A 24,568-nucleotide genomic window follows, 5' to 3' on the forward strand; every position below is an offset into this window, starting at 1 on the left:
CAAAATAGGTATCACTGTGTTAAAATCAAGGTGTCAGCAGGGCTGGTTCCTTCTGGAGGCTCTAAGGGAGAATCCATTTTCTTGCCCCCTCCAGCTGCTAGAAGCTGCCCACATTCCTTGGTTTGTGCTTCCCTTTCATCTTCAAAGCCAGCTATAGCCATTCACGCCTTTCTCACACGGCCTTGCTCTGACACTGCCTCCCTCTTCTGCATTTGAAGGACCATTGTGATTACTTTGGGTGCATTCAGATGATCCAGGATAATTTCCTTACCTTAAAGTCAGTTTATTAGCGATCTTAAGCCCATCTACAACCTTACTTCCCCTTGTCAAGTAACATTCATAGGTTCCAGGGATTAGAGCTTGGACATTTGTAGGGGGAAATCATGCTGCCTACCACACAAATTTATATAAATTTTATTATACATCAATAAAAACCATTTTTGTAAAAGCTACTGAATGCCTATTATATGTTAGTCATTCTTCTAGGTACTTTGATACGTATCTAGTTACATATTTATTTATCTTTGTCTGTCTCCCCTACTAGAATCTAAGCTTCTTGAGGTCAAGGAGGCTTTTCTGGTTTATTGTGATTAGAACAGTTATCTAGCACATAGTAGAAATTCAATAAAAATTTACTGAGTGAATGAATGTGAACTCAGTGAGATTCGCCTATCTTTGCTGACTTTATTGATATTGTTGATTGAATTGATTTGTTGGCAGAACATTATGCAGACAAAAACCACAGAAATTAAGAGTTTGCAAACCTCATTAAAAGTGTTTATCTTTCACTCATTAAATGTCAGTATTAGAATACCACCATCACCTTACAGGACTGCCTATTCCTAGTGACAGGAAACAGGGACAGAGCCGTTCATTGAAGGAGTCAGTCTCTATTTTAGAAAATAGAATTTTCTCAGAAAGTAATTTGGTTCAGGAGAAATACTCGAGGATTTACTTTCTAATATATATGTTGGTTATTTATGTTGTTATTCCTTATGAAGCTGAAATACATTATTTCAAACTAAAACATATGCTGTTAGAAATATCACCAAAGAGAATATATTTCCCTTTTATTTATTATTTTTCTAAAAGTTTGTAAAATCAACACCAGAAAACATTAAGTTTTGCACCATCATTTCTAATATTTTTAAACAATGGAAGGATCAGTCTTCTTCATAACTTCATATCTTCGAGTATGAATACATGAGGTCTTTGAAGAAAACAAAGACGTTTCATTTGACTGTGCATGGAGGAGAATAAAAGGGTTTCTTCTTTCTGTTTCCCCGCCAAGTTATTAGTGTTCCCTTAGGAAATAAACACAGCAACAATATGTAAATTCACCAACAGCCTCTGACCTCCCCTTTACTCTGGTTTGTGTTTCAAATATTACAGCTAAAACTCTGTGAGTCTTTATAACTGTGTCCATGAGAGAATAAATAATTTATTTCATTGCACAGACAGAACAATTTTGATTACATCTATGTTACAGAGTGATCCTAATAGAATTAGCACACAGACATACACTGCAATTATCTCTTTACTTCCAAAGATCTACTGATCAAATATGTCTTATTTTTATTTTATTTATTTAATTTTTAACATTGAAGTATAGTTGATTTAGAATATTATATTATTTTCAGGTGTATGCATAGTGATTCAGCATTTTTGCAGATTATACTCCATTGTAAGTTATTACAAAATAACAGCTATAAATCCCTGTCCGTATAATACATCCTCGTTGCTTATCTATTTTATACGTAGTAGTTTGTATCTCTTAATCCCATACCCCTAATTTGTCCCTCCACCCTTCTCCCTTCCCTTTGGTAACCACAAGTTTGTTTTCTATATCTGTGAGTCTGTTTCTGTTTTGCTTACACAGTTGTGTTATTTTTTAGATTTCACATATAAGTGATACACAGTATTTGTCTTTCTCTGACTTATTTCACTAAGCACAGTATTATCTAGGTCCATCCATACTGTTGCAAAAGACAGAATTTCATTCTTTTTTATGGCTGAGACATATATGTGCACCGCATCTTCTTTATCCATTCATCTGTTTTTGAGCACCTGGGTTGCTTCCATGTCTTGGCTATTGTAAATAATGCTGCTACGAACTTGGGGTGCATGGATCTTTTCAAATTAGTGTTTTTGTTTTTTCTGTATATATACCCAGGAGTGGAATTGCTGGATCATATGGTAGTTCTATTTTCAGTTTTTTTGAGGAAACTCCATACTGCTTTCCATAGTGGCTGCAACAATTTACATTCCCACCAACAGTGTACAAGGGTTCCCTTTTCTCCACATCCTCTCCTACATTTGTTATTTGTAGACTTTTTGATAGTAGTCATTCTGACAGGTGGGAGGTGACATCTCATTGTTGTTCTGGTTTGCATTTCTCTAATAATTAGCAATGATGTGCAAAAGATATCAGTTTTAAATCATTTTCTATCTTAAAAATTTATATGGCATATGATCTTTCCCAATATTAATGATCACCATAATTAGATTGTTTTTCTTTATATATTTTTCTTTTTTAAAAAAGTGTGTGTGTGTATTCCTAAAGCTTTCTGGGGAAAGAAACAAGGGCTTTGAAATAATGGGCATCTGTGATGGACTGAATGTTTCTATCCCCCTAAAATTCATAGGTTGAAGCCCTAAATCCTCACATTGCATCCTCAATGTGATGGTATTTGGAGGTGGAACGTTTAGGAGATAATTAGGTTTAGATGAGGTCATAAAGGTGGAGTCCCCAGGCTGGGAGTTGTGCCCTCATAAGAAGGAGAAGAGACCAGAGCCTTCTCTGTGCCATGTGAGGGTACAGCAAGAAGGCAGCCATCTGAAAACCAGGAAGAGGTCCTCACCAGACACTGAATCTGCCAGCACCTTGATCTTAGATTTCCCAGCCTCCAGAACTGTGAGAAATAAATGTCTGTTGTTTAAGCCACCTTGTCTATGGTATTCTGTTATAGCAGCCCAAGCTGACAAAGACAGCATCTTGGAGCCTTTAAGAAATGAAGACAGCCAATGGAATTGGTAGAGTCAGGAATTCTAAAGGAAGGATACAGATACATTAAAAAAAAAGGGGGGGGGGTACTAATAATGGATTGTATGCAAGAAAAAAACAGAAATGTTGCAGAAATAACTTGCTGGACAAATAAGGAACTACAGACTCTCTGTGGGTGGTTCTGTACAGGACAAAATTAATCTTGAACTGGAAAATACAACTGATCTGAAAAAGCTACGTGACATTGAAGAAGAAGTAATAATAGGTCAGGTAATAATAACGGAGAATTTTTAAGAGACTGAAAGGCAAAGTTAGTAGGCAAGAAGCCTGGAGATAACCTAATACAACTTCCCAAAGTCCTGGAATAAATATGGACCAAGGGACAAAATAACTAGACCTGGGAGTCGGGGTGGGGTCGGGGTGGAGGAGCATCATAGAGAAGAAAGTATCTTTTTAAAATGGAAAGATGGGTAAAGAGAGGAGAAGAAGCAAATTCCAACTAGAAATTAAGGCACAAACCAGAAATTATGCAGAAACCAAAAGAAGGAATTCAAGGACAACCTTGCAAAGAATGAAAATGCATGCTTAAAATTTCAAAGAAAAGAAATTCTGAGAGAATATTTCATAATCAGAGAGCAAAGGATGCAATCAGGAGATTTAAAAGCAAAAAGCAATATGTCCTTGGTTGTTTAGAGCAGAGAGCACAGTGTCTTGAACATGAAGGGCACTCGATTTTAAAATATGTGCCCATTTGATAGCCTTTTTGGTCTTCACTTTGGAAAAAGGAAGATTTCTACTTTCAATTGCCTTTTGAAGGAGATAGATCAAAGATATTACATCAAATAACGATAACAAACACCAATATTCTACACCTAATCAGGAGATATTAGGAAACAAAGTAGAGATAAAAAATAATCTGTGCTAAGCTTTTGAAGAAACTCGAGAGTTTAATCATAGAATCCTTGGCAATGAAACTTATATTCCATAAGACCTCGTTCATGGCTGGGGTCTGATGAATTGCCCTCAAAATGCATCCACATGAAAGACTCCAGAGGACACTTTGAGTTCTAAAGTCGGTGGGCCTCATTTCCATACTGATGAATAGGGTCTCTGGACATATGAGTAAACATCCAGTGTGGAAGATGGAACCTGTTTTTTGTTAGACAAAATCCTGCCTGGCTGATCAAATGCCTCAGGGCAGTTTAAGATATTCTTTTCAAACACTGATCAAATGAAAATGTACAAAGTTCTTTTTTTTAAATTTATTGAAGTATAGTTGATTTACAATGTTGTGTTAATTTCTGCTGTACAGCAAAGTGATTCAGTCATACATATATATATATTCTTTTCCATTATGGTTTATCACAGGATTTTCAATATTGTTTCCTGTGCTGTACAGTAGGACTTTGTTGTGTAAGAATGTACAAAGTTCTTAACTGCGCACGTTACTAAACTCAGTTCCACATATACAGTGATTTTAAAAGACAAGGCTCTTAATCTAGCATAAGCAAGGCCCTAAGGCATATCAGAGTAATTCATCACCAATCTGTGCCTTGAAACTCCTATTTATTTGTTCATTCCTTCACGTTTTGAATTTCTACTTCAAACTCCACATTCCAAGTACCTCATCCCTGAGTCAATAGTATCAACAAGGTATCTGAAATTGCTCTAAAAAAACACATTGTCACCCCTGCAAAGAGATTCAAAATGGTCACACTTTTAAAATCACAAGCCTGGAAATAAGACCTACGGAATGTCTCAATAAATAAGAAAAATAAGATAAAGATAAATTTCAAATAATTTGTTTTCTATGGGCACAGCAGTACTTACACTAAAGAATGTCTTTCTGACTTCCAGACTACGAATGAGAAAATTCAATAGACTTCTACGGTTCATCCCTGGAAGAATCTGAGTCACTGATAATTAAGTAATCAATTGATTGTCCCCATTCTTTCTGCACATCACTGAGGACAGTTTTCAATGACTGACAACTCTCTGTTGTGGTTATCTTGAACCATCCCTGTGGTTCAGGACTCACAGTAATAAAGAATGATTGTACGGGGGGAGGGTTGGATTGGGAGTTTGGGACTAGCAGATGCAAACAATTATGTATAAAATGGATAAACAACAAGGTTCTATTGTACAGCACAGAGAACTATATTCAATATCCTGTAACAAACCATAATGGAAAAGAATACAAAAAAGAATATATATGTACATATATGTGTGTGTATATATATATGAATCACTTTGCTGTACACCAGAAACTAGCACAACATTGTAAATCAACTATACTTCAATAATTTTAAAAAAAAGAATGATTGCTTTGCAGGAAAAAATATCTCAACGCCATGTTTGAGGCTCTTTACATACACAGTTCATTAATTTGATTTCACATATTTACATGGTTTGAGTTTGCTGATGGAAAAAAATATAATCCAGTTGAGAAGGACTGCTTCTCCAGTTTGAAAGGTTAATGAAAGATACAGAACGGAGTTGTTACATCAGAGCAGGGCCCTCCAAGGTTGACAGCAACAATTGGAGAACTGAGAACTATACATTTCCTCCCCACCATGTGGCTGCCAGACTGTATGTTAAATGAAAACAAGTCAGACTAAATTGTGCCACACATAACAACATCGTTTTATAAGCAGGTACGGAAACAGTCATACAACCTGTTCTTTTAAGCTTAGTAAACTCTTCTCTCAAAGTAACCCTGTTATGGACTGAATGTTTGTGTCCCCCCCAAATTCATAGTTGAAGCCCTTACCCTCAATAGGATAGTATTTGGAGGTGGGGTTTGGGAGGTAATTAGGTTTAAATGAGCCACAGGTGGATCCGCATGACAGGATTAGTACCCTCATAAGAAGAGAAAGACACCAGAGCTTTCCTTCTCTCTCTTTACATCCTATGAGGCTACAGCAAGAAGGCAGCCATCAAGTCAAGAACACAGTTCTCAGCAGAACCCAACCATGCGGCCACCCTGACCTCAGACTTCCCGGCTTCCAGAACTGTGAGAAATAAACGTCTGCTGTTTGAATCACCCAGTCTGTGGTGTTTTGTTATAACAGCCCCAGCTAACACAACTCTTGACTCTAAAAAGCATCCCATAGGAAACTACAAAGCAGATCTAACAATATTTTTTTTAATAGATTTATTTTATTTATTTATTTTTTGGCTGCATTGGGTCTTCTGTTGCTGTGAGCGGGCTTTCTCTAGTTGGCGGAGACCAGGGGCTACTCTTCGTTGCGGTGCGAGGGCTTCTCATTGCCATGGCTTCTCTTGTTGCGGAGCACGGGCTCTAGGTGCAGGCTTCAGCAGTTGTGGCTCAAGGGCTTAGTTGCTCCAAGGCATGTGGGATCTTCCTGGACCAGGACTCGAACCCGTGTCCCTTGCATTGACAGGCGGATTCTTAACCACTGTGCCACCAGGGAAGCCCCAGATCTAACAATATTTTGAAGACAGGATCAATAAGCCTTTTAGTCCTCCATTACAGGAGTCACAAATGACCAAAAGGAGTTCTAGAGCTAAGGCATCAGGCAAACATTATATGCGGCTGCATTTGCAGGATGTTTGCTGGGTCCTTGATTTGTTTGTTTTTTCATAAAAGGATAAAGATGCCTGTACAATCTTTCTAGCCAACCATACATCTTAAACATTACTCATTTCTTTATAAATTTATTTATTTATTTATTTATTTTTGGCTGCGTTGGGTCTTCGTTTCTGCGCGAGGGCTCTCTCCAGTTGCGGCGAGTGGGGGCCACTCCTCATCGCGGTGCGCGGGCCTCTCACTGTCGCGGCCTCTCCCGTTGCGAAGCACAGGCTCCAGACGCGCAGGCTCAGTAGCTGTGGCTCACGGGCCTAGTTGCTCCGCGGCATGTGGGATCCTCCCAGACCAGGGCTCGAACCCGTGTCCCCCGCACTGGCAGGCAGATTCCCAACCACTGCGCCACCAGGGAAGCCCTACTCATTTCTTCAGTGAATAGTTATTTATAACATCCCTTTGGCTAAATAACAAAACACACTGGTGCAGATTTAGATAACATATTTAACTAGCTACCTCTGGGGTATGGACTCCTAATTAGCATTTTTAAAATGCTAATTAACCACTTTTAAGTAGATTGTAAATTACATACTATATATATATATAAAACAGAGGTCAAGCTACTTTCATTTTTTTACAAGGCTACCATTATACTGAAAATATGAAATTATAAATTTCTGTATATTTTCAATGTTTTCATTTAATAAATAAGTCCTTTGATATAAAATACAATAGATCATATACAATAGAACATTAATTCATAGCCTACTACAGTCAATGTAGTCTAGGAACAGGACACAAGTGGAAGCTGGTAATAAATGGCTTCTCCTCTCAATGTGGCGACAGTATCTCTGTGACAGTTGGACAGACAGCCTGATTTGGAAATGACATCAAAATCTGAAATAGAAGACCTTCATATGAAGAAAGTTAGGCCTGTGCAAAACAGCACGACCTGTACCACCTCTCCAACTCAAACTCAGACCCTAATTCATAAAATCCCAATGGCTTGGAAGTTTTCCCCAAGGCGTCTGCCTAGATCAAGGTCACTATGCTTTCAATCACATTGTCCTACCTCTCACGTGAGGCCGCTCACAGCATTGCTCTAGACTCAACTGTCAGGCACCTGCCTAGCCACGCATGTAGTCTGACCCAGGATGGCACTTCTGATGTACATAAATGTAGTCCTCTTTTTACCATGTATACAGCTCTTTTTACCACTTGTTAACTGGATAAATGTTACCACCACTGCACTCAGGGTCCATCTGAAGAAATCAGGTAATAATGAAAAATTCACCAAGATTGGATGAGTATTTTTCACTTAATTCACAACTGGAATGAGGTGGACATATTTTGATCACTGACCCTTTTTAATATCTTAAGTGGGTTGTTAATGAGTTGCCAATAACTACTCTCAAGTGAAGAAAACTCTTTAGGAGTTGCTATAACTAAGATTAAAGTAAACCACATTAAAGTGTTAAGGAATAAATCTTTCTCACTTTTATAATTACCTCTACACATATGCCATCACTCAGAATTTTTGCTGTTTTGTTGTCTGTTAGTAATTAAACTAAAATGCTAGCGAATCCTCTAAAAGTGCCAAGTAAATCCTTAGCAATGACCTGGGACTCTACTTAAAATAATATCGGACATCAAATGGTATGGCAACCGTAGTATTTACATGGGGTCTATTACCACAAATGTTCATTGCACTGTACCTATCCACAGGAGACAGGAAATGAATGAGAAGAAGGGGGAAAGAGAAGATGAAACAAAGAAATAACACAAGTGAATTTTCAGTTATCCTCCAAAGTAAAGAGAATCTTCCTTGTTCTCTAAACCTGCTTCTACCCTCTTGCCCTTAATGAGTCATTATGAAGCTCTTGGTTTGGTCTCCCTAGCCTTTGTGAAGAGTTTACCAGACAATAATGGAAAAGTAGTGTATTCCTACTCCACAGGGCCTTGGGTTTCTACTACTATCTCTGGCCTCTTGTAGATGTACAATCTAATTCAGAAGTTTAATTGGACTGACTTAAATCCTACCAAGCCTTACAGAGCAAATTTCCTCCAGTCACCTCCTGGCTGAGGGTTCAACTCTTGGGGCTAGCAACAGTCCTATCTGACTTAACTCCCCCTTAAGAGGTGCATTAGAACCCTCAGCAACTGACTCACCAATTAGCTCCATTCCTGGTTGAGACGTGTCCAGAAAGTTTATAGAGACCTATTACCAAAAACAGGCTAAATGTACTATATTTTATGCCAGGTATGTCTGCTACTTAGTTCAGCTACAGTTATGATATGTTAAATTGCATGAGACCAATGGTTGTTTCTTATGAAATCAGTAGCTTGCTTGGGGTCTCCTTCCTATCTAGACTACGTATGATGGGTAAGAGCTTTGCTCATGGATTTTAATATTCAATGTGTATAAGAGATTTGGAGTTTTAGAAAACATTTTTCCTTGAATTCACATTAAAGGAAACACATATTCTCATGTTTTCCCTTTGTGTGTAGGAGTCCACTGCATTTTATGAAATTAATACTAAGAGGCATTGAATGCTCAGTCACCACTATACTGCAAGCACTCTCCTGCCACATCCAGAACTGTGGACAAGTTGCTCCTTCCAATAACTGCATGGGAATGTGAAAGAAACTGCCAGAAAGTTAACCTTGTAGGGTGGCCCAGTCATTCCAGATGAAAGTTGGCTGAAGCACTCTTTCAGACATAAACCTATCCAGGCAAAACCTCCTTCAGAGATTCCCAGTGAAGTAACAGCAATCTTGGGAAAAGAGAACTAACTAAAGTCACTCAATCTGGGTCTTTGTTTCAAAGGTCAATATGAGGAATCAAATGAACAAGTCATTAACTTCAGTTAGATTTTTTTTAACTCAAATTTGTCACAGAGCTAAAGATACATAAGAAGCCCAAACTACACACCTCCAGTTAATTTATGTGTGTATCTGCGTGTCCCACGTTGGCAAGGTAATATCTGCTCTGTATTTACAATAATTTAATCATATGTCATCGTAGTGAAATCTCAGTCATTTTCCTAGTACTGAAAAATCATGTTTCAGATTGTTTATATGATAAGAGAAGAAGTAAATACAAAACAGAGACAAGCAAACTGGGAACACAGAATGAAAAAAACAATACATCCTTGACCTTCTTGTTCATATGTGGCTATTATTTAACTCAATTGCATGTGGTGCAGATGGATGTTGATTTTAAATGCTAAGTGTGTAGGTCATAGTTAAGAACAAGTGACATGACTCATAGAAATTAAATGTCAAATCTCTTTAAATTTCCTGTTTTAAATTCTGCTTTGAGTACTTGGAAACCACTAGACAGATTCCAAACCTCAGACATCTCATTTCCAAGAGACGAGAAAAAAAATCTAAGTTTCCACTCCCTCCTCATTTGTAAACATACAGATTGAAGTCACGGGCAAGGAAGCGAAAAAGATTTCCTATTAGCTGACACTGGAATTCACAGACTATGAGAATCAACAAAACAGACCAGAAATCTTATTCAAGTGATGCTAAACATTCACTTTGGAGCACAGTGTCCTGAATGCTGAATGGCACATGCCAGCTCTACTGGATTTCCTCAGGGACAGCGCCTCCTGCTGATGCGCAGATAAAGTCAAAATTTAGCCCTGGTGCAAGGGGAGCATAAAATTTAAAATGCTGTTTTATTTTAAAATAAAGTGCTATTTATTTTAAAATGAAACAGCATTTTCAGTGTTTGGTAGGGAGTTATGCTGGTGTCTACACCCCTAGCTGTGCATAGATACGTCATATGTTTTCCTAGAGAGAAAGGAAATCTGCAGAACTATCAATAGAATGATAATAAGCTTGCCTGTTATGGACAACAGGGTACAGACCAACCTTTCCTAGTCCAACAGGGGAGGAAATTCACTTACTTTTTGGCTTACTGGAATGGTCATCCTTGGGACCCTCGTACATGCTTATATAACACGTAACCTGAGCGCTAGACCCACGATAGCCAATATTTATAAAGCACTTATCATGGTGTCTGGTACTGTTCTATGTGTTTGTTATGTGTCAACCAATTTAATTCTCATAATAACTTTATGAGGTAGGTTCTACTATTATTCCCATTTTATAGGTAAGGAAATGGAGGCAGAGAGGATTTAAGCGTAGGATGCAAACTCAGGTGGTCTGGCTCCACAGTCTCTACTTTTAACCACTACCCTGTGGATTCATACAGCGACTTTTCCTTTCTCAGTCCTGCTTCTGCAAATCTGTTGTCAGCTCCCTTCTATGCATAACCCGTGCCCCACCCACTCCTTGAAATGAAATCCTGGGCAGGTGTCAAGGCCTTTCTCCTAGAGAAGAAAAGCCTTCCAGTAACTTCAAGGCATAAGAACAGTCACCATTAAGTAAATAATAGATGAGCTACAATGTAATATTAGCTTTTAATGCTCCAAACAAGCATCTCCTAGCATCTAGCACCTTCCAGCTAGTGGCTGTCTCAGGCATCACGCTGGGTAGGAGAGGGGCCTTGGTGGGCTGCTCACACCTTCTAGCTAGCTCTGGTTATTTGGAAGAGAAAGGACGGTAGATAAGGGGGAGGGGACCCTTCCCTCCTACAATGAGCTAGCATTAGCTCCCCAGGCCATGCTGATGTTGAAAACCAACTTGGTCTCAGGAACAGACCTCTATGAGCTCTGGGGGAACCCCCATCACCGAGGTAGCACCCGCAGTCCCCTGTGGGGGAGGTGCCTTCTGACTAGCTTCTTAAAACTCCCCTTTGGCTCTGACTCTCAGTAATCCACCTGCACAATTCTTCTGTTTTGATCTCCCCTCCAGGCAGCCCTCTTGTGCCAAGTCCTGTGTGAGGACTCCAGGTCGGCTGTCTCTCAAGCCCACCATGGAAAATGTCCCCCTTTGTCCCATCACTGGTGGGATTGTTGTTATTTCCTAAACCACAGCCTTCTGATCTGCGGTCCCAGGCTGATTTCCAGCCTCCCTTTGGCAGGAGATGCGACCCAGCCCTTGGGGTGGTCTCTGGAAGCCACTGTCACTTTACTTGAAGGGAGGTGTAAGCCCCGCTCATTGCACCAGTCTCTCAAGACAACGCTCCAATTTCCAACTTCAGCGTCTTGGTGAGAGCTGGTTACCTGTGGTCAGCCTCACCATGTGTGAGTCTTGCTCAGAGGTCTGACACCGCATTTTAGAATGCAGGAGTAGTTTACTCTTATAGCCTTTGAGCCTCAGTTGAAAATGAGACCAAAAAAAAAAAAAAATTATCATTTTAAGCTTACATGAGAGAGGCAGCTGGACCTCACAGGTAAACTACTGGGAAAAGCTCAGGGGGCCTAAGTTCTCTAGTCCTGATTCTGCCAAGAATAATTCTGTAGCCTTTGGGAGTTACTTTGTTTATTTGGGACTCAATTTCTACATATGTCTCCATCAAAGCTTCCCAAAGGGCTATCAAAAGAACACTAGTGCTGTGGACTGCTAATGGTTGTTTCATGGGGATAAAAGCATTCTAAAATCAAATAAATTTGGATAATTGTCATTAAGCTAAAGTTAAATTATGTTCTTTACAATAGGAGTTCTCATTGACGTGCATTGCAAATTTCCAAGGAGAAATGTAGTATGCTGTAGTTCCCAAATGTTTGCACCACGGGACCTCTGTCACAAGCAGTGCTCTTTAATATCTTCCTTAGAAGACAATTTTAGAAAATCTGGACTCAATGAACTCAAAGGACCCACATGTTCAGTTTTCAGTGTCACAGGAATCCACAATTTTATGGCCCTTCCAGGTGCTCTACCCCTTTCCCCACCTGGGCTTCCACTCTTAAATAGCTGTGCTTAGCATACGCGGTTGACTAGCAAGGAAGGAGCTTTGCTTTGTGTTGCAGGTTGCATTGTCCAAAAGCAGATGCTGAGACAGAGTTTGGCATACAGAGAATTATTAAGGAGCAACGTCTGTGGAAGGGAGAGGAAAGAAGCCCTATCCACTGGAGGGAACTGGCTGTGATGCAGGCATGATGAAGCCTCAGCCAACTCGATGGGGACCTCAGGAGAAAATATTGCCCAGCAGAGTTGAACCACATCAGGCCAAACTCTCCAGGCCTTTATACCACCATCTTGACCAGTGGGGCCCTTGAGAGAGGCCACTCCCGGAAGCGGAGGCAAACCCTGAAGGAGCAGCGGGAGGCTCTCAGCAGACAGCTGGGCAATGAGTCCTCCACTGCAGGTTAACTGGGAGGCGCTTCTCCGTGTTCAGCACACCCTTGCTTAATGAAGGTGAACACACTCCTGTTCTGTCTGCTCCAGTTATACTGGAGAAAAGAATATGGAATGTGGAAGGCAGGAATCTATTTTCCTTTTTATCCTGAAAGGCATTGAATGTGCTCAATTGGTTCTAAGGGGATCAATAAACTTTGCAACCTATAGGGGTCTCTGTACAGTCAGGGATCCATTTCCAGAAAGGAAATGGAGGACATGGAGGACATGGAGGACATGGAGGACAAAGAGAATCCACCCAAACTGCCGTGAAGCATTAAGCTATTTCCTGTCATAGTGAATTGCTAGCACCATCACAACCGGCACACCTCCATCCATATGCCTCTTCCTCTTCCCTCAAGTACTAGAGAGAAACTCTCAAATCTCATAGACCATTTGAATGGAAGCGGGTGAAGAATATATCACCAATAGGGGAGACCAACTGCAAAATACAGAATACACTGTGTTATCAGAATAGTTTTTATCCTATTTCAATACTATGTTTATAGAAATTGGCTTAATGATAGACCCAAATTATTTATCACCTATACTTAACTGAAGACAGATTGACACAGGTGCCTAAGTAAAAGATCTAGGCAGTTCCGAGAGTGACTTATGAGAGAGATGGTTTTTTAAGCGTATCCAGAGAAAAGAAAAAAGATCATGTCAGGGCAACATCAAAGCCAGCTAGAGCTAGACTTAATACAAAGTCCAGCTCCAAACCTGAGAGCCAGATGGGGATCGAGGAGGGTACTAAGAAAACAGCCTCAGGTACCCACTTCCCTGGCTCAAAAAGAGTCGTAAGCTCTACTTTTCCATATGTTCAACTGAGGCACCCAAGCTGTGAGTACGGAAACAAAGTGTCAACTCTTCATTCTGAGCTATTTATGGAAACCGAAGGGGCAGCTGATGCTGCGTGAGCAGGCGGATTTTAGTAAAATATTTCCCTGGCTGCTTTAACTTGTGCAAAATCCAACCTGAGGAAAGCAACATCATGCTAATTAAAGCTGTAGCTCAGAGTTTGCCAAAGCTGCTGGCTTTGATGAATGAGCCTTTCAAAGCCTCCCAAGCTCATAGACGATCTACCAGCCAGCATGTACCTCATTCAAAGACTCTCTAATCAAAGAGCCTTATTAAGTCACTAAGGGATGAATCCTAAATTATTTAAAAAGAATAACAACAACAATTACTATTTAACATCTACTTTTTAAGACCCAAAATATTCTAGACACTTGTACAAAACCTTAAAAAAATGTAGAACCACTCCATACTTTCTCTTTGAGTCAAATCCTAGTAACCTGTTGAAGAAAATCCTAGTAACCTCTGCTCCCATCTGGTGATTCTGTGAAATGAACAGCTGGTCTTTATAAAGGTATTCAAGGCATTTGATCTAATTCTTGAAGATCCAGTGATTCAGGGATCCAGGTAAACTGAATTATTGAGGATTTACAGATCAAGAGGGGGAAAAAAAGGACAATATGAGGTTATTTATTCGGAAGCTAAGTGTGCTCTGTCTACATTTAGTCCACAGGCCAAGTGTGGAGGACATCACTAGTGTTCACCACAAGCAAGCCTCTCCCAGTTCCTCTGCAGATGAGCGGGGCCACATGACTAGTTCTAGCCAATGAAATGTGAACAGAAAGCACCTGTCATTTCTGGGCTGAGGTGGTAGAAAGCCCATCAGTGCTTCTCCTGTCTTGTTTGTCTGCTTCTGCAGCAACAGAGGAGCTGTATGTTCCAGATGATGCAACCACAGTATGACTGAGTTCCCATCAGCCTGGGTCCTTTATTCCCCTGATTCCAGATGCCCCTCTCTTACCTTCATGTAACCATTATCTTGATGTTGGTAAGGTCCTCCATACCTGTTTTTATACTTTTGCCACATTTATATTTGTCATAAACACATCATATTGTTTTGCATGTATTTAAACTTTAAACAAATGGTATCTTATTGTGTGTGTTTATCAGTCTGTTGTTGCTTTTCAGTTCACATTATATGGTTGACAATTATCCATGCTGTTACCTCTAATTCTTTCAAGATCGAATGAACACATCCAATTTACTTATCTATTTTCCTCCTACTCGTTCGGGTAGTCTTACTTTTTGCTGTAATAAGCAATACTGCAATGAAATTAATATATAGGCCCCCTGAGCACAAGTACGGGAGTTTCTCAAGAATTTGTACTTCAAAGTGCAATCATCGGATTGAAGTGTATGGACAGCTTTAGTTTTACTATATATTAACAAATGAAAATGCCTAATACCTGTATAGTATTACCCTGTGAGAAGGAATTATTTAAAGTTTTTCATTTGATCCTCACACAAACTCAGTGAGGTCCCTTAGAACAGGGCCTGGTTTGAAATAAGTAAGCTCTCTCTACATCTGGCTGTTCCGGTCACGTGTGGCTCACAGATGAAGCAGCTGAGGCACGGGTACTTGAAGTACACTGACCATGTCACACAGCCAGCAATGGAGGAGGGCTGCCTCCAGAGTCCACCCTCTTAAACACTAAGCTCTCCTCCCCCTGGGCTGCAAAGGTCATGGAAGAGAGTGCTTATTTCTCCAAAGACTTGCAGAATTTGCTATTATCAAGCATTTCCATTTTTTGCCAATCTTACGTGTTTAAGGTGTTATTTCAGGATTGTTTTCATTTTCAATTGCCACACTAGAAATTGAATGGTTTTTCATATGTTCACTGGCCCTTCAGGTGTTCTCTTTTGCTGTGATGGGCTATTCATACATTTCTATTTTTTTTTTTTAAATATTTTATTTATTTATTTATTTTTGGCTGTTTTGGGTCTTCGTTTCTGTGCGAGGGCTTTCTCTAGTTGTGGCAAGCGGGGGCCACTCTTCATCGCGGTGAGCGGGCCTCTCACTGTCGCGGCCTCTCTTGTTGCGGAGCACAGGCTCCAGACGCGCAGGCTCAGTAGTTGTGGCTCACGGGCCTAGTTGCTCCGCGGCATGTGGGATCTTCCCAGACCAGGGCTCGAACCCGTGTCCCCTGCATTGGCAGGCAGATTCTCAACCACTGCGCCACCAGGGAAGCCCTATTCATACATTTCTTTTGCCCATTTGTATATTGGGTTGTTTACCTTTTGCCTGTTGATTCATAGGTGTTTTCTACATATCCTAGAACGAATTCTTTGCCAATTATATTTATTTCAAAGATCTTTCCCATTCTGTAGGTAGTAAATAAGCCCTCTAAATACCTTTTGTAATGAAAAAGCTTCTCAATGCTAATATAATTAAATTTATCAACCTTTTTTCTTGTGCTTTCCATGTCTTTATATTTAAGAAATCCTTCCCTATAAAGAGATTATAAAGATATTCATCTATATTCTCTTCTAATAGTTTTAAAATTCTGTCCTTCATATTTAACTGTCTAATCTTCCTGGAATTTATCTTTGAATTTATCTAATGCTATTACATTGTACTGACATTATTTAATAAGGCCCATCCTTTCTCTACTGATTTATGGTGGTATCCCTGTCATGTATCAAGTGTTCCTAGGAGTGCGGGCTTTTGCTGAGCTCTACTTTGTACCAATCTGTTCCATTAATCTTTTTGTTTATCTCAGGAAAAAAGCACCACCTTGTGTTACCCTAGCTTTATAAATTGTCTTCATATCCGAAGGGCAAGTCTCTCCTCTTTCCCTTCTTCAAAATTATTTTAGCTTCTCTTGGCCCTTTATACGAAAGGCCTCTTGGCCTTTTTCATATGAATTTCAGGATCAATTTGTCAAGTTCCATGAAAAACTCTATTGGGATTTTATTGGAATAAATTATTGAGTTTTTAAATTTTTTCAGGGAAAAAAAATAACATAAACTACGATATCCAGTCTTTCCATCTATAAACACAGTATATACTTCTATCTATTCAGTTTTTTTCCTTAGGTCCTTCAGTAATGTATTTTAATATTCTCCATGGATAACTTGCACATATTCCTTCCTAGGTTACCTTTGGTTTTTTTGTTGCTCTTGGAATGACATCTTTTTTCCTGTTTCTATTCTTACTTGCTTATTGCTGATATGGCAATACAAATTATTTTGTATGTTAATCTTTTATATAGCAAATTTGCCGAACTATTTTATTACCTCTAATAATTTGTCTGTAAAGTCATTTGGATTTTCAAATTTATAATAGAGTATAATCTATATAGAAAATGTTGTCTTTTTCTCGTGCTTATACTCTGTGTCTTTTATGTCTTATGACATTGGCTGGGACTTCCAATAAAGTCTTGGGCTCACAAAGAGGGAGGGACATCCTCAAAGTTACCAGTTAGATAATGCCAGCTAACCTAATGTTTAATACCCAAATCATGTCTCTTTGTCACTCTATAAACATTTTTCTCTGAAGGAGATTTCCCCCTTGGTCTTCTGTTAGATTGTTAGGTCAGTTTTAGACGACTGTACAAAATTTTTAATTAGGTAAGAGGGAAAGATGCAATCACACAAACATTAAAAGTAGATTGATTATGAAGTAGTAAACTTAAGATAGTACTTTTTTACATTGAAGTAGTCATGGGGACGCTTCATTACATGCTTCAAGTTACATTGCTTAGTAACAGCTCTTTAGAAGTTTCAGTTATCGGTATGATCACTAAAAAGAGAATAAGCTGCAAAATTAATCTACAAAAGCTAGATACGTTTGCAGCTAGAAATAAATGAGTAAATATCTAACTGTGTTTCAAATATGGCATGGTCTTTTCCATATCTATCATTTTTGAGGCGTTGTCAGGCTAAATCTTCCCAGCATCAGTCATTTGTTTTAATTTTCTCCTTTCATATATAGCACCATATATGCAGACAGTGGCTTTAGCATTTTGGTCCTCATTTTCCAAATTTTGGGGACAGACCCCTTTCCCTTGAATTGAAAAATAGACATATGACCAGGGGTGTCTAGTGCTTCCTTTCTGGGTAGCTGCCTCTGGAATAATGCTGGCATACCATTAGCATTCAAAACTGGGCTGAAGAGAGCAAAACTGCATGTCCTACTATTATGCAGATGCAGCCTGGGCTGCATTTTAGAAGAGGGAGAAAGAAGAAAGCCAAATGGCTTTGCCTTTGCTACCATTTTAATGACTACTTTCTAGGAGTGTCATGTTTGGTTCCAAGGTACAAAGATGAACAAGAATTCTCCCTGCCTTCCATGAGCTACAGGTTTAATGAAGGAATCAGTTCCTGAAACACTCACTACTGAGTGACAAGTGGTCTAGTGGATACACATCCAAAGTGCCACAGAAACAAAGAGGAGGCACCACGTAATCAACGTGTTTTCTCCAAGAAGACTGGGGCTATGTGAGTAACTAACCCTCAGTAAATTGGATAAAGAATCCTTCAATAAGCAAGTAACTTCTATAAATACAAACCATTGATGCCCTTACTATATAAAAGCTCTTACAGGTAAAAGATTAATCCTCTCTTGACAATAGGCAAAGGATATGCTCAAGCAGTTAACAAAGTATGAAATACAAGTGGCCAATAAACCAATGAAAAGATGTTCAGCCTCACTAGTCATTAGTTAAATACAGAACAAAACATCAGTGATGTCATCTTTCAGATTGACAAGTATTGAAATGATTGTTACTAGGCAATTGCAAGGATATTGGGAAGGGGGGGTCCTCTCATTCATTGTGTACAAGTGTGCAAATTGATATAAATTTTCTAGAGAAATCTGCTAATGTGTATTAAAATTTTAAAGCACTATCATTTAATACAGTCATTCCATTTCTTAGAATATATCCTCAGAAACATAATCAGACAAGTACACAAGGATGTAGGTACATAGAATGTCCCCTATAGATTTGTTTAAAACAGGTTAAAAAAACATTTTAAAATTTTTACTTATTTGGTTAAATAAAATATGGTATATCCACCCATTGGACTGTTGTGCATCTGTTTTAAAAAATGAAGTATATAACTTTTGACTTGGAAAGATGTTCAAGATATATATTTTAAGTGACAAAAGCAGTTTATAAACAGTATGTTGAGTGTGATCCCATTTATACAGATATATTATGTATGCATAAGAAATGGGAAGTCTGTGCACTAAATAGTAGCTGTAGTTGTCTGTGGGAGGATGAGCTTACAGGGAACTTCCACACTGTACATTTGAACATTTGAATGTGTAGTTTGAATTTTTGTCATGGAGCATATGTTACTTTTATACTCAAAACAAAACCAAGATAGCTCTTAAAAAGGCGGAAGACTCCTTTACCAGTTTACAGGATGTTATTGAAATGGTATTTTGTATAAATATTATATTTTATGGAATATTGTTGGTTTATAATAACTTTTTCTAAAACTTCTTATTAAAAATGTACATCCAGTCAGGTTATTTGAGCAAAAATTCCAGCAGCTTCACAGCCCATTCTTGACTCTAAAATATGCCAAGGCTATAAACATATAAAAAGGTCTTTAGAATGGTTAAAAAGAGGTATCTAGGGTCTTCCTACAGGAAGCCTGCTTCCTCTTCTCCCAAAATATATGGTTTAAGCTTCTTTGTGAATTTATGTAATTCTATGAAATATTTTCATTGAAGAAGTGTGGCTCCATGTGTGCGTGGTAACTTGTAAGCTTATGCTGTTAATCAGTCTGTATTTGAGATTTTTTTCCCACTTCAAGTAATTACCTATTAGGACAAGCAAAACACAGTTTTTTGTTTGTTTGTTTTTGTTTTTTTTTAAAACACAGTTTTTGTGTCAAGCATGTAGCAGATTTCAAGAATAAAAAATTAAAAAAAAACCAGGATGGCAAAGAAACACTGTAAAGAGCCAATATAAAGAAAAAAATATGTAACCATCAGGAAGATATCATTTGGATTTTTTTGTGAGGTTTTTTGGTTTTGGGGTTTTTTCGTTGTTGTTTTGGTAAAACCAATTATTGAGGTTATGGCAGCAAGCATGACGCTGTCTACAAGCAACTACGGTACGGATAACATACCTGAAGACTCTCAGTATGGAAATCTCTGTTGTCCCAATACAATTGTGTGAATAAACTTGTTAACCGGAGACACACCAGGATCAAAAGCAGCCACACTCTGCTCAGTCTTCTTCTGTACTAGCTGATTAAGAGACAGAAAATATGGAGTCAAGCTCCTTTGCCATATATTATAAAGCACAGTCCAGTACAGAGAGTAAAATTAGGAAAATTTGAGATCAACACTTAACCAGAAATTACCAACTAGATCTTGTACTAAATTATATTCTCAAACTCTAACTAAGACATCAAACTGCACCAGACTGAATCAGGATCAAAGCAGCCTAACAAATTAGCCCTTTCATTATAATCTCACTTAGCAAAAAAGTCTGAAGGTAGGCACTTTTGGGGTGGGGTCAGTGGATCAGTGATGTAAGAGCTCTACATGTTCATGTCTGGGATTCTCATGACCTTATGGTTGCAACATGGCTGCAACATCTCCAAGCATCACAACTGTACATGAAAAGTTCCAAAGCAGGAAGGATGGGGTGACTCTCCTGTAGCAGAAGCCCCCTAGAAATCCCCACCTGACTTCTTATGTCACTGGCTAGACCGCCTAAACCAATCATTGGCAAAGGGGAACAGGATTGCTGTAATTGACTTAGTTCATTCATGATTCATCACAAGCTGCAGTCCAAATAAAACCGAATTCTGTTAGAAAGGAGGAGGGGGAACAACCATTGAGTAGGCCATCAGCAGCATGTTACAGAGAAAACAAGGTTCCCACATAACGGGCCAGGAAGCCCTTTGACCACCCTGGTGTTCAAATTTTTCTCTACAGAATCCCTCCTAAGAATGATTCCTGGGAGTCATATCCCCAGAAACAGCAACTAGTTTCAGGGAGACTTTCCTAGAAAATTGTCCCCAAAGTCAAAACTTGCACTCTGTTGAAAAAGAGGAACTCATCAGCAACCTTTCACAGTCTTCTGTAATCACATTTGCCTTTTGGGGAAAATCTGTGGATGAATCTAGCCCAGAGTACACTTAGGCTCCTTCTAACGTGCTCCTTCATGCTCTTTCCTGAACAACCAATCATCACTGTGGCTGGCAGGAGTTAAGTGGGCGTTTTCTCGTCTAGTCCTGAAAGCAGACTTCTGGGTTTGTATCTCAGGAGGTGACACAGACTGGCCCCAGCCCAAGCAGCCTCATCAAAGTTTGGTGGACTTGGTTAAATTACTAATTTACACCTCCATGTTCTTAAAAGTATACCTACAAGCAAAACCATGTTGCAAAGTTAGGAACAAAATAGCTATTTTTAAAAAACTGAATACTTACTATATGCCAGTCACCAAGCCAAGTGCTTTATATATATACATAGGTTATCTCACTTAATCCTGTACAAGAATCTTCCAAAGTTGTTGCTGACATTTTACCCCTATTCCAATAAGAAAACTGGGAACTCCAGGCCACGCATGGAGGAGCTGGATTCACTCAGATCTGTCTGACTAAAACTTGTGTGCCTATCTGCCACACATTCTTTTACTGTCAATGTGTGCAAAATAAAGAAACCACCTCCAAATGACCCCCTTGAAACTGATCATTGTGATCACAAATACCCAACGAAGTGAAGCCCATAAACCCTCTTGACCTGTCTGCTCTGTGTCCTCACCAGCAGTCAGCAGCCACTCTTAGATTTTGGATCTCTGGTCACCAGAAGGTATGTGTGACTTGCTAGCCACAGCGCCATGCCGGGCCAGAGAGATGGGTGTACAGATGCTTTAGAGACATAGTATTAGAAAGATGACCAAGCCTTTGGACCCCAGAATCTTGTTGTTTCAGTCAGGGTTGGTTTAGTTGCAGAGAATGGAAATCACTGTGGCTAATCTAAGCAGAAAGAGTTTTAGTGTAGGAAATTTGGTATTTCCTGAAAAATTGAGAACAAGGGCTGGAGGAGAGTCTTTAGATGGAGGCTTCAGAAATGTTTCCTAGAACAGCTCTGCAGGACTGCCTGCCAGGGGGCAGCATTCTCTGCCACAGCTGGAAGTAAGGTGTACCAGTCAGGCTCAATCAGGGAAGAAAAGAAAACAAACAAACAAACAAACAAAACTTCTCTTGACATTTCAAACAGAGAAAATTTAATACAGGCATTGGTTGCAAGGGTGTTAGAATGGCTGGAAAGACGAAAGAAGATAATAAGTTTCCCCAAAGATCCGTAAGTGCAGGAAACCATGGCTGCCCGTAGCTGGAGGCACAGAAGGGGAGACCGCATGACCCAGAGCCCAGGATCCCTGTGCTGTTGAGGTCCCTGCTGGAGCCCAGGCGCCTGCACAGGAGCCAGAGCCCGCCTTCCGCCCACTGCTGCCGCTGGAGCAGCCTCAGCCACTGCCGACACCACCGTTGCGCCTCCAGACGCTGGAAGCCAGATGGAGCTCACTTATTCCCGATCCCTGCCTTGCCAGGTGTCTGACACTGTCAGTGTTAAAAACAAGACAACAGGTCCCAAATGAAGTCACTTATGCTAAGCCCCACGGCACCAAACTGAGACTTAAGACTTAGTTACAGTTTTGGCCCTTCCAGCAATGGAATCATAAACCCAGTCAATCAGGAATCACCTGATCAGCGCTAGTGAGGTCATCTCCCTGAGAGACCCTGCCTTCCCCTAAAAGAAAGGGACCTTGGCACAGCCAATCCACTTTTGACTAGTGTAACTGCCTTGTTCTCACTGCATTCTACCTAAAGAGTCCTTGATTTTGTACAGCTCCCCAGAATTCTTTTCTTTCTGCCAGATGGGATGCTGCCTGATTCATGAATAGTTGAATAAAAACCACTAAGATCTTTACAATTTCCTCAGTTGAATTTTGTTTTTTTAACACCATCCATTGGCTAAACCTAATTAGGCACCAGTTGGAGAGGGAATCTGCAAATGTAGTTTTTGCAGCCTCCACGCCCCCTACAACAGAGAGCACAAAAGGCTGAGGTGGCCTGGGAGCAAACAGGCAAATGGCCAACACTTTAGGGAATCAGAACCCAGCTGCCGCAGCTGTCAGCTCCAGGAGCCTCCCACCGTAGTGAATCTATGCTCTTGTCTGGCTCCATTCCTCTATTTGTTTCCTAGGACTGCTGTAACAAATTATCACAAATTGGGTGGCTTACAACAACAGAAATTTATCCTCTCAAAGTCCTAGAGGCCAGAAATCTGAAATCCAGGTGTTGTTTCAAGGGGTAGTTCCTTCTGGAAGCTCTGAGGGATAATCTGCTCCATGTCTCTCTCCAAGCTTCTGGTGGCTACTGACAACCCTTGGCGTTCCTTGGCTTAAGGCTTAAACTCCAATTTCTGCCTCCATCTTCCCATGGCCTTCTTCTCTCTGTACCTCTCCTTTTCTGTCTCTTATAGAGACCCTCATTGGATTTAGGGCCCAACCTAATCTGGATGACCTGATCTCAAAATTCTTACATTAACTCTAAATTCTAAATAAAGTCACATTCTGAGGTTCTGGGAGGACATATCCTTTGGGAGCCACCATTCAACTCTCTACCACCCTGAACTCACAGCTTCTCTTAGTCTTGGGACCTCCCAGCCTATGTTGGGAACAAGGATGAGGCACCAGCCTCCAATACTCTGATTCCTCTAGATCATTCTGGGAGTTTCTGCTGCCCCTGCACGCCTCTCAAGATTGATCCCAAGAGGGATGGGGGAAGGGACCTCCTCCTCTGAGGATAGGTTCAAAACCAATTAAACCGTAGGCTCAAAAGTACCTAAAAAACAACTGATATTCCAAGTAAGCACTCAATAAATGGTCCTCACCATGACAACGTTAATAATTATTGTCATGATTATAATTATCATGTAAAATGAAAACCCATTATTGAAATTATCTTAAATCATCATACATCAAAAATAACCTCTCTCAAATCATTAACAAATGTAGTATTTCCAGCTCATATAAAAACACTGTTGGTACTTGCTTGTGATCATTATGATTGAAATCAGAGTGAAGGAGAGACAGTATGTGAAATGTATAAGCTCGTTTTTTATAAAAACAAATATCACAGTGGAAGCCTGCCACTGAATCTGCTTATTGTCTGCTGAACTTAGGACCCTAACAGTTAAAGGTGAATGAAAGGAAGGCTTCACAAAGATGGCAGTGCTCTGTCGTTGGTCATTTTTATTTTAAGACCCAGGAGCTAACATAGTCTCCCAGGAAATAGATTCAGTGACGTTTAGCTTTTTGACCTTTAAAAGGAAAGGACGAAATCCCCAATAGAAGACTCTCTCAACCTGGTCCTCTGCTCTTGCTGATGTGAAGTTATTTCCCACAGCCACCACTGACAGACAGAAATGGGACCATCCTCTCACCCACAGACTGGTCATTTGTTCACATATTCATACGGAGTCACTGAGCACCTACCATGTGCTGGGCACTGGGGACCCCTGGTGAACCGGACAGGCTTGGCCTCACGGAGCTCACAGCACAGCAGGAAAGACACGCAAGCAAATGAGGGAGTCAGGATGAATCTTCGTCCTTATACTCAGTGGTGAAAAATATACACATTTCTTAATTGATAACTTAACCTACTTTCTGTTTCCAGCTCCCAATCCCTCAGCGTAGCAGAAAGGTCATCTCAGCCCATTAGAGGCCTCCTCTTTCCACAGGTTGCATATAGTTTTGGAGGTGGGTCTTACAAAGTGTTGAAGAGTTGCTAGGGAGGGGTTGGGAAGGGCAACACTGTCCCTTGAGGCCACCTGCAGTTACCTGCCCATCTGCATCTGCTGAGGCATCCAGCATTCCTTCTGATGCTTGGTATTGGCCTCTGCAGTCACCACTGAGAAGTGGCTCCTGGCCCGTCAT

At 40.0% G+C, this 24,568-nt stretch overlaps 1 long non-coding RNA gene across 1 annotated transcript; it reads right to left on the reverse strand.

Annotated features, from left to right (window-relative positions):
• Positions 1-1,239: 1,239 nt before the first annotated feature.
• Positions 1,240-24,179, reverse strand: LOC133101937 (uncharacterized). Its single transcript, XR_009702795.1, has 3 exons — positions 24,128-24,179; positions 19,743-19,863; positions 1,240-1,304 (listed from the first exon to the last, which is right to left on the reverse strand). It is a non-coding gene; the product is annotated as an uncharacterized LOC133101937 (long non-coding RNA).
• Between the last annotated feature and the right edge of the window lie 389 nt (positions 24,180-24,568).

This window comes from Eubalaena glacialis, chromosome 12 (genome assembly GCF_028564815.1).
Source record: "Eubalaena glacialis isolate mEubGla1 chromosome 12, mEubGla1.1.hap2.+ XY, whole genome shotgun sequence".
Classification (NCBI taxonomy): domain Eukaryota; kingdom Metazoa; phylum Chordata; class Mammalia; order Artiodactyla; family Balaenidae; genus Eubalaena; species Eubalaena glacialis.